Source organism: Vicugna pacos, chromosome 18 (assembly GCF_048564905.1).
Source record: "Vicugna pacos chromosome 18, VicPac4, whole genome shotgun sequence".
Taxonomy (NCBI): Eukaryota; Metazoa; Chordata; class Mammalia; order Artiodactyla; family Camelidae; genus Vicugna; species Vicugna pacos.
The window spans coordinates 43538021-43548716 of NC_133004.1; the positions used below are offsets into that span (position 1 = coordinate 43538021).

Consider the following 10696-nt stretch of genomic DNA (forward strand, 5'->3'; position numbering starts at 1 on the left):
GGGCGGAGCTCGGGCCAGGGGCGTGGTCAGCAGTGGAGCTCGGCCTGGTCTCCACGAGGCGTCGAAAGCTGCAGCGGACGCTCCTCAGGCGAAAACTGTTTGGATCGCAGTCTTCGGGGTCCAGAGGCCAGAGACCGGGCTGCGGGCAGACGCGGCAGGGCTGCGGGCAGGTGAAGAGTGACAGGCAGACTGGCGTGAGGCGCCGGGCACATGGAACGGGGAGGGGACTGGAGAGTGGGTGGGGGACAAAGGACAGAGCCTCTGACCGCCCACCCCTCGCACCTTCCCAGCCTCCCTGCCCGCCCGGCCATGTGGCGCCCGCTGGTCCTGCTGCTGCTGCTGCTGCTCCCTGCCGCCTCGGTCCCCACCGCCACTGCCGCGCTCATCCCAGGCGCCCAAAGCCAGAACGGCCCGCAGAGCCGCCTCCGAGGTCACCACAGCCTCTCATTGGAGGGTGGGGAAAGGAGGACGACAGAGAAGAGGGGCGCAGACACGCAGCGAGAAAGGACGCCAGAGGGACACAGAGGAGGAGAAACAGATATAGGGAGGGGGCCTGAGGGACAGAGACGGGGAGATCCAGCAGGACAGATGAGGGTCAGGAATAAGGAGATAAAGCGACAGAACAGAGACGGGGCAGAGGGACAGGGACCGTTAAGAACAGGGTGGGGGATGGACCGGTGAGGCCCCGAGGGTCAGAGGGTGGAGCGGGAGGGGGTGGGGAGGACATGGGCTCAGACTCCCGCACCACCGCCCCAAGCCCCGGGGGACCTGCTGCGGGACAGGAACAATGTCCTCTCTGCCCCGTGACTTAAGTGCCTACCCGGGGACCCCCACAGCACCAAGGACCAGGCGCTGGCTGGGGAGCCGCCCCCTTCCAGCCAGCACCCGGAGCTGACTTTTTCCTCCCCAGGTACCAGAGCTGGAGGAAACAGGGGGCTACAGGCTGCTGAAAAGCAGGCCCCTCACTTTGGCTGCCCTCCTGCAGTATGAGGTGGCTGCCTTGGTGGTGCCGCCCCGAAGCCTGGGAGGCTGGCCTGCGGCTCCATGACAAGCGTCCAGGGCTACAGGCCACCTGTAACAGGCTCCCACAGGGGGCCTCCAGGCGGGGGCCCTGGGGCCTCCCTAACCCCAAACAACACACCCCAAGACCCACTTCTTGGCCCTTCCCAGGCTGGGCAGCAGGGGCTGGGGGTGGGCATCAGAGCCCTGGCAGGGGACAGACATGTACCCTCACCAGCGCCCACACCCATCTCCATTTAGAAATAAATTTCTTTCTGACGGCCAGCTGTGGAGTATCCTTTCGGGCCCGTCCCCCACGTGTGGCTGACAAAAACAGTTTCTTCCCTTTTATCTAATCCCTTTGTACAAGGTCCTCAGTCAGGAACTGGGCTGTGTTGCATGATGCCCACCAGACAGAGGGGCTCACGTTTAATACTTAAGTCCGTTTTGTTTTCAAGAGTGAAGGCGTACAGAGTTGTATCCACTGTGTGCTGTTCAGAGGGACGCTCTCCCGGATGCTCCCGCCCCAACTTGAAAATTGCCTAAAATGATGATCACATGGGATTGTTTAAAAATGCTAGCATCCCGTAGTCCTGGTGCTAAAAATTGAAGAAAACACACGAAGATGGCTACTGGACAGCACAGATATTGAGTGATGTCCTCTGGAGTGAGAAGAAACTTTAAGACGGACAATGAAGCCGGCCACCCCAGAAAGTGCCATTACGAAGTTATTGTAACTTACAGGCAGGACCAAGCGGACACCAACCAGAGGCCTTTGCAGTGGAACTCCATGCAGCTGAAAGGTGTCCAGGGGATAAAAAGGGGCCAAAGCTAAAAGCAGAATCTGACTACCGAGGGAGAAGCCTGTCCGCACTGACAGGAACCGGGGTTTTTCCTCCCCCTGGGGTCTAATGACCATTACCCGTGTGTGTCAGCCAAAGCCGTTCTTTTAGTTTTCATATAAGACGAAGGGTCAGCATGGACAGGGTGTGGTGCGTTCCTTGTGAGTAGGCTCAGTCATGCAGAAATGGGAGGGGTTCAGCCTGCGGGCCTAAGACAGAGCTGACAAAATGGAGTCAGTGTGGTTCAGCCCCATCCTGGGTCATTCACAAAGGAGGACGCTTGCCTTTGGACTTTGTTAAAATGACGTTTTGAGGTTGAAGTGGTGGCATATTCCTCATGGGCTCTGTTCTGTGTTCTGGGGTCCAGAGTTGGGCCCAGGCCATGGAGTTGTCTGGCAACCAGGCAGCCCAGCTTTTCTTCAGCCTCTGACGGTCACAGCCATTGTCCGGATAGTGCCTTGCTCCATCCAAGCTGGAGGCACTGACCCACAGTGATCCCTGCTTTCAGATGGTGGAGCAGGGTGGATGCATGACATCCAGAAGAGGGCAGGGGCTGAGCTGGAGGCCAGAGGGGGCAGGATGTGCAGACAGAGTGGAGCTGGCATGAGGAGGCATGATGGGTGGGTGAGACAGATGATTATAAACTGGCTCAGGCCAGGGTAGGGGTGCAGCTGGTGAGGATGCGCAGGGGCCTGGAGTGAGTTTGCGCAGTGGAAATATCAGGCAGCAAGAAATGTCCTTTCCAGGAGGGAAGGGAAATAGCTCAGTGGTAGAGCACATGCTTAGCATGCACGAGGTCCTGGGTTCAATCCCCAGTACCTCCATTAAAAAAGAAAAAAAGAAATGGGGCCCACATGGGTACAGGAAGACTACAGGGGGTGAGACCTGGTATGCGGACCCTTTATATCTTTGGGGCATGGGCCCCAAATCTCCAAACAAGGGGGTCCAGCCACTGGTCCACCCCTTGTGCCAATCCTTCCGCACACTTGAGGAAGCTATTAATAGCAATCTTACATCAGCTCCAGAGAAGAGAAAACCTGTGTTTGGAAGCCAGAATAGCCTTGTTTCAAAATCCGAAAGTAAATTTTGAGAAAGGAAACATTGCAGTTTAGTATCTTTCACAAACATAGGGGCAAAGACCTTAAACAAGGTGTTAGCCAAATGAATCACTGTCTAAGGCAGACGATTGTGGGCATGCTGGCTTCATCAGGTGGAAAACCTCAGGCACCAGTTGCCGGGCACAGAGCAGGGCTGGTGAGTCTACAACAGAGTAGGATCCGGCAACTGAAGACACAAAGAAGATTTCACACATTGTAGACCTCAGGGCTGAGGAAGGGGAGCGAGGCACCATGTTTTATTCAGGGGAAAGCGAGGCTCAGATGAAACGCTAATTCTGCAGGGGGTGAGGAGGAGACAGATCCATGAGGGACACACTTTTCTTCTAGTCTGGTTTTCATCTGCGGTGAGATCTGCTGACAGATGCCCCTCAAAAGGGTTATTTGTGGTGGAGACGTCAGCCCTGAGGACCTCATGCAGAGCGGAGCCTGCCTGGGGCAAAGACTCTACAACCGCTCCCCCCAAGGCTGCCCTCCAGAGGGAGAGGCCAGTCAGCAGTGTCCATTGCCGATGGGTGACTGCGTTGTAATCCCTTCTGTCCGGATGCGGGGTTCTAGAACCTGCTTGAGTTCTTTCTGCTCTGTGTGTGTGTGCTCTCAAGAGGAAGGGGAAGCAGGTTTGGGGTTTGGTCAGGAACGGGGAAACTACCAACTCTGTGTGATCAGAACCCTGAATGGTAGCGCCCACCAAGTTTTACAATGTAAATAATCCCACTCTGACCGATCTGAAGATATTAATGTGATGTGTACCTCCTGCTTCTCAGAAAAGACAACTCCCCTGCCCCCCAGAGCCCACTGTTGCCCACAATCAATGACCCCCTCTTCAGTGTAGTTGTGGCTTCTACTATCTCTGTGCTTGTTTTCACTAAAGTGTTACTGTCTGCTATACATGTGGCATTATGCAGGATGCACGATGCCCCGTTATCGGAGAAGGAAGTGCTAAGGATTCTATTATTTGATTTCCAAAAGTGGGTTTCACCCCTGGGATATAAATTGGGATCTGGAAAAATCTTTTTAAAAAACACTTAATTTACTTATTTACTATTGTATCATTTTATTTTATTTTATTTTATCTTGGTGGGGGGGAGGTGATTATGTTTATTTATTTTTAGAGGAGGTACTAGGGATTGAACCCAGGACCTCATGCAGGACCACTTGAGCTATACCCTCCCCTCCCCCAGGATCTGGAAAAATCTTATGCTATGGATAACATTTGTCTCTCACTCCTCATGTTTCCAGAAAGGGATTTTCACACAAGAAGTAGAGAATGGCTTCCCAGCCCGAGTCTCCTGCTCACCTGGACTGACGGTATTTGTGAGTTTGGAGAAAGCACTGGGTATGCTGAGCAGACCTACCCAGTCTCCCAGGGCAGCCTGTCCTCAGGTCTTTCTTTCCCTCACAGAAGACACCTGTCATTTTCTATGTCACCTGTGACTGGCAGGTGCAAAGTATTGGGCAACCACATGGCCCCAGGTCTAGTTAATTCCTCCCATTCAGAGTCACCCATAACACAGCTGACATTTTCATGGCTATGTGCCTGACTCCTGTGCGTGTCCCTCACTGGACTGCACACTTAGGATGGGAGGAGAGGGGGGTTAACTGCCTTTCACAAACCCCCAAACCAAGCTGTTATGTTCACTTACTGCATAAGTGAGTGTACGTGGCAGTGGCAGTGCCTCTGCTCTATTCACTTCATCCCAGCACCTCCTGATAATGGTGCCAGAACTTTAATTCTGTGCCTCTGGATCTGCAGGAGGCAAAAGCTAGCTACCCTTCCCCCAAACCCACCAACCAGCTTGGAACAAATTTTCCTCCCTCCACTTGAAAGCCCACAACACGGAATTTATTTTTTGGAAAGGAGCTTAAACCCCAAGGATAAAGGGGACATAAAAAGAGCTGAAAGCAGAGGCGGGCGGTCCATACCCTGCTGCTAAAGAAGAGACACATGCCGATGGGCGTTGCCTGAGCCGAGCAAACCTATGGGAGCCTAATTCCTTGCAGAAGTAAAGACCAGAGGAGAGACTCGGGGACCTGGTGTGGGAATGGGGAGTGAGGCTGCAAGTAGGGGGGCTGGGGAAACGTCCGAGTGGAGAGCAGTGAGACGTCCAGACCCACCTCAGACACTGCAAGGACACTCAAGGAAGATAAAGCATTTGGACCCGAGTAAAGACGGACTTTCACGTGAAGGCCACACGCCCAACAGTGAGACCACGGCCGCCCCTTCCACGGCTCGGCTCCAGAGCTGAGCACACCCTCGCCCGTCAGCCCAGGTAGGAGAGTGGAGGAACCTCGGTGGAAAAATGGGCCTGAAAGACTAAGCTCGCCGCTGCCCTGTGACCACCGCTGTCCCGGAGGAACGGTGTGGCAGCCCTGCCCTCTGGTGGCAGCACTCGGAACTGCACCACCAACTCGGGTTCACTCGCTACTGCACCGGGCCACCTGCTGTCAGGCCCCGAGAGACCCCCAGTCATAAGCGCCCTGTGGTCTAACAATCTAATGAGTAAACAGTCATAACTTTGATTAAACAATTACTGGAGGGAGAGGGTAAAGGTCAGTTGTAGTGTTACCAAGTCCAAACTCGTTCTGCTCTCTGCAGGACAGGCCAGTAAGTTGGGAGACAAGGTGCTGGGGCAAGGAACAGCAACATTATTCTGGAAGCCGGCAGACCGAGAGGATGGCAGAATAATGTCTTGGAGAACCATCCCCCCCGCCTCCAGTCACAATACAGGCTCCTTTTATACTAACAAAACACGGGAGGGGGTGTGGTTGGTTGTTGCAAACTTCTTGGTGTAGGAACTCCTTGTTCTCGCAGCCGTCCACATGGGCCAGCTCATGGTGCTCCTGCAAAACCTTCAACACAACAAATGTTATTCTCTATTCTGCAACTTGTTATCTTTACGTGAGGGCAGAGCTAGTAAGACTAAGCCTAGAAAACAGGGCACAGGGTTAAAACCAAAGGAACAGATCTAATATGGAGTCAGATTTGTTCTTTTCTATTACAGTAGAAAGCATGCATAGCAGGCACGAGGTCCTGGGTTCAATCCCCAGTACCCCTGTTAAAATAAATCAATGAATAAACCTCATCCCCCCCCCAATAAATTAAATAAAAATGATTACTGCTGTGAAGGGAGTGAGGATCTGAGTGAGACGAAAAGGGAGGAACTGTCTGAAGATCAGGAAACTGGATGAGGTTTGAAGGATGGCCTCTGGGTCCCTGGGGCTACCCTGGGCTGTGGAGCAGCAGTTTTAGCCAGGCTGCCCATTCTGGTCCCCTCCTGCCCCCATCCCAGGCTCTGAGCACTGGGCTGTGGGCCCCACCTGTGGTGCTGGGGCCTCTGGGCTGCCTCTGCCCAGGGCCTGGGTTTTTCTTTCCTCAGAAGGGGTTCGGGTCAGGGTCCCCGGTTCTTAGCACTGGGGTTCTGACTTCTGGGCTGGGGTTCCCTCACACTAAGCCCTGGGGGACAGATGTGGCTGGAAGGTGGAGGCTGGGAGACTGATGGCGGGGATGCTGGGAACAGCTAGCATGTCTGTGTGGCAGGAACCTGGGTGGGGGTTGCTCACTGTGGCACCAGTTCATCCTGACAACACCCTCCCGTTGACATCCAGGCTTGTGCCTGCAAAATTCTGGGGGCAGGGAAGGGGGACCCCCAAGGGTTCTTCCTCCTCAGGACCTGCCCCCAGGATTACCCACCCTCCTAGTTGGTTCTCTCAAAATGTCCTCCTGCCCGGTGTCCTTGGAACCAAGGAATGAGGCTGAGTTTGGTTCAGAAGCAAAGGAAAATTTTCTTTGATTGAAGAATGGAAAGGTGTGAGCTGGGGTTCTGGAGTACACACCGTCCCCAAAGGGAGGAAGGGCAAACTCAGGGGCTGCTTTACAGGGTTCGTGAGGGGGCTGAGAGGTGGGAGAGGGCGGGCAAGTGGAAGCGGTTGGTGATGGTCGTAGCTGCAGCTGCTTGGGGCTCCAGATCACAGTGCTGGGCCCAGGGCTTCTGCACGTGGCCCACGGGGGGGAAGTGTCCAGCACTGAGGACTCTGGTCTGCAGTGCCAGGTGCCAGGCCTCTGCCCACAGCACCCTATGAGCAAGTGAAACTAGACTTAGTACAAAGGGGAAAAAAAGGTTGGGCTTTATTTTATTACCCAGATTCTACTTTGATATCCCAGGAATTGTTAATGAGCTCCTGCTGGTGACACTTGTGATACCGACTGGGTCCTTGGTCCTTTAATCAATAGACATTGATAAGCCAGGGGAGAAATTCAGACAAGGTGTTACTGCGACTCATGCTGCAGCACGGAGAGTGAGAACAAGTAACAGGTGTCCTGGCTCGCCGGCTTGCTGAGGGCTGGTGAGCTGGTTGCTTCAATGGGGTGAGAGTGGGGGCAGGTTAGTGGGTGGGGCCAGAGAGGGCTTGGGTGGTCTGCCCGCCTCCTTGGTGGTGCCGCGTGCGGGGATCATGGGCAATACCCTGCTTTTGCTCCAAGCACCTCAGAAGTGGCATTTGATTTTTGGTCTTTTTGTATCTTATTGTTCATAATTTGCCCCAGCTTCACATGTGTGCAGTTATTTTTAGTCCCTTAGAGTTTCTTTGTATCCTGTTGCCGGAGGAGAGTGTGTCTAGGTGCAAGCACTGCAGCAAAGGCTCCCAGGTCCCAGCCTATCTGGACAAAACAGGAGCTGAGTTAAGGGTCTTGGGAAAGTGGCTGGCCAGATGCACAGCAAGCCAAACCCCCAGGTGTGCGGCTCTCAGCAAAGAAACGGTTTATTCCTGAGGCCGCCAAGCAAGAACAGGAAAACAAATCTCAAACCCGGCCCCCTGAGGGGGGGGCTCGGGATATGAGGAGACAAAGCTGCGGCTGCGGCGGGGCGTGTGGGGAACGGTGACTGGAGGTAAGAGAAAGGTGAGGTCGTCGCAGCTCTGCGGGGCACGGCTAAGCCGCAGGCTTCCTCACAGGAGGAGGACGCGGCTCCGGCACGTTCTGAGGGTGGAGCCTTCGGCCCTCCGACGTCAAAAGGCCGCCCCTGCGACCCTGGCGCACGCCCGCTTGGAGGGTCCGTGGTCTCCAGCAGTGTTAACCGGCTCAAGCTCCAGATAGACACAGCTGACGTCAAGTTCCTGAAAAGCAACTCGGGCGAACATCTTACTGCTTAGGCTCCGTGCTGCTTGGAGGACATGTAAGCCTTTTGTAGCAGCAGTTAAGGGAGTCAGGGTGCAGTTCAGTGTGTATGAGGCACACTGTGTATTAAGCACTTTATAGTTGAATGGACCCAACTGACAACTACCCTCAGTCTGCAAAGGAGTGGACGCTCTTCTCACTGATGCCATGGCCCAGCTCCATGACAGAGAGATGGAGGTGGGCGTTTCAGACTCGGGACCTGTGTCAAGGAGACCCCTGTATCACCTCCAGGTCAGTTTGCCCTGGAGAGAATCCCAGAGCCCCTGGAAGGGGTGGACTGGGCTAAGGGCTGAGGACTCTGAGAAGCGTGGGGAAGAATTGGGAGCCCAACGAGGCCCGTCCAGCTGGAGAACATTCACAGTTTAAGAGTAAAGGAGACTGACCCCATCCAGCCCTGACTCTAGAGAAGCAGGACAAAGTCCAGTGTTGGGGAGGGGGTGTGAAATGGGGGACAGGGTGCAGGTACAGACATCTGGCTGCCACGCTCCCCCAGGACAGTCTCTGCTGAGATGTGACTGCTCCACCCTCAAATTCAGGGTCTCCATTTCCCCATCTGTAAAATGGGAACAGGAGTAGCACCTCCCACAAGAGAGGGTTGCTATCTTCTTGGGGTGGTATGTGATTGGGAGTGTGGAGCCTGGGTTTGTGAAGAAGAGGTGAGCTAACCAACTTTTATAGATGTTATCACAAGGCCAAACTACTGGCCAAAGGTGCTCTGCATTTTGGTTCTTGCAGGCTTGTAAACCCTCCATCCACACAGCCTAACATCTTTTGACTGGGTTATTTTTGTTTGTTTTTTGTTGTTAGAGTTGTGTGAGCTGTTTGCATATTCTGGACATTAAGCTCTTGACAGTCACATTGTTTGCAAATATTTTCTACCCTTCCATAGGTTGTCTTTTCCTTTTGTTTATGGTTTCCTTTGCTGCACAAAAGTTTGTAAGTTTAATTAGATCCCATTCTGTGAGGGAGTGTTCTAATTTCGTTGATTTACATGCAGCTCTCCAGTTTTCTCAACATCACTTGCTGAAGAGACTTTTTCTCCGTTGTATCTTCTTGCCTCCTTTGTAGAAGATTAATTGACCGTAGGTGCGTGGGTTTATTTCTGGGCTTTCTGTTCTAGTCTGTTGATCTGTATGTCTGATTTTTATGTCAATACCATGCTGTTATGATTACTGCAGCTTTGTAGTATTGTCTGAAGTCTGGCAGGGTTATGCTTCCAGCTTTGTCCTTTTCCTTCAGGATTGCTTTGGCAATTCTGGGTCTTTTGTGGCTCCATATAACTTTTATGATGATTTGTTCTAGTTCTGTGAAAAGTGTCATGGGTATTTTGATAGAGATTGCATTAAATCTGTAGACAGCTTTGGGTAGTATGGCCATTTTAGTAATATTAATTCTTCCAATCCAAGAGCATGGGGTATCTTTCCACTTATTTAAATTATCTTTAACTTCCTTTATCAGTGCTTTATAGTTCTCAGGGTATGGGTCTTTCACCTTCTTGGTTAGGTTTATTCCTAGGTATTTTGTCTTATTTCTTGATGCAATTTTAAATGGGATTGTTTTTTCACTTTCTCTTTCTGATATGACGTTGAGAGATATATATGTGAGATACATATACAGAAATGCAACCGATTTCTGTATATTAATCTTGTATCCTGTTACCTTGCTGAGTTAATTTATTCTGATAGTTTTTGCGTGAAGTCTTTAGGATTTTCTATGTGAAGTATCATGTCATGTGCATATGACAGTTTTACCTCTTCCCTCCCAGTGTGGATCCCTTTTATTTCTTTTACTTGTCTGATTGCTGTGGCTTGGACTCCCAATGCTATGTAGAATAGAAGCGGTGAGAGAGGACACTGCTGTCTTGTTCCAGAATTCAGCAGGAAGGCTTTCAGCTTTTCACCATCGAGTATCATATTGGCTGTGGGTTTGACCTTAGACTTGAAATGCCTTCTGTCTTCACAAGCTTTGTACATTTGTCAAACTAAGCCTTTTTCTGCTCTACAGATATTTTTGCCAACATCAGTAGCAATACATCTTTAAAAGATTTGCTCCAGGTAATAAATTTTTTTCAGCTTTTTTACATCCAGAAATTTTAAAATGTTTGTCATCTTTTTGAAAGATATTTTCACTGGGTGTAGTTTGGTTTTTTTTTTTTTTTAGTACTTTAAGAAGTTGCTGCATTGCCTTCAGTCTTGCATTGTTTATGACAAGAGTTTGGCTGTCACTTCTTATTTATTATTCTGTATATAGGATGTCTTTTTTATTTAGATTTTTTGTCACCTATTTAAAGCTTCTTCATTGTTTTCTTCATATTTCTTGTGCTCATGGTTTGCTGAGCTTCTTAGATCTGTGAATTAGTTTTTATTACGTTTTGAAATTTGGGGACCATTATTTCTTCAGATATTTTTCTGCTTCCTCCTCTCCTTTTCAGATTCCAATTACACATGTGCTAACTTGCTTGAATTTGTCCCACATCTTGCTGGTTCTTTTTTGTTTTTGTTTGCTTGTTTTGGAGGGAGGAGGTAATTAGATTTGTTTGTTTATGTTTAGAGGAGGTACTGGGGACT

The 10696-nt window shown here is 51.2% G+C and overlaps 1 long non-coding RNA gene across 1 annotated transcript; it reads left to right on the forward strand.

Annotated features, from left to right (window-relative positions):
- Window positions 1-1284, forward strand: LOC116280031 (uncharacterized). Its single transcript, XR_004189352.2, has 3 exons — window positions 1-170; window positions 291-430; window positions 911-1284. It is a non-coding gene; the product is annotated as an uncharacterized lncRNA (long non-coding RNA).
- The last annotated feature ends 9412 nt before the right edge of the window (window positions 1285-10696 follow it).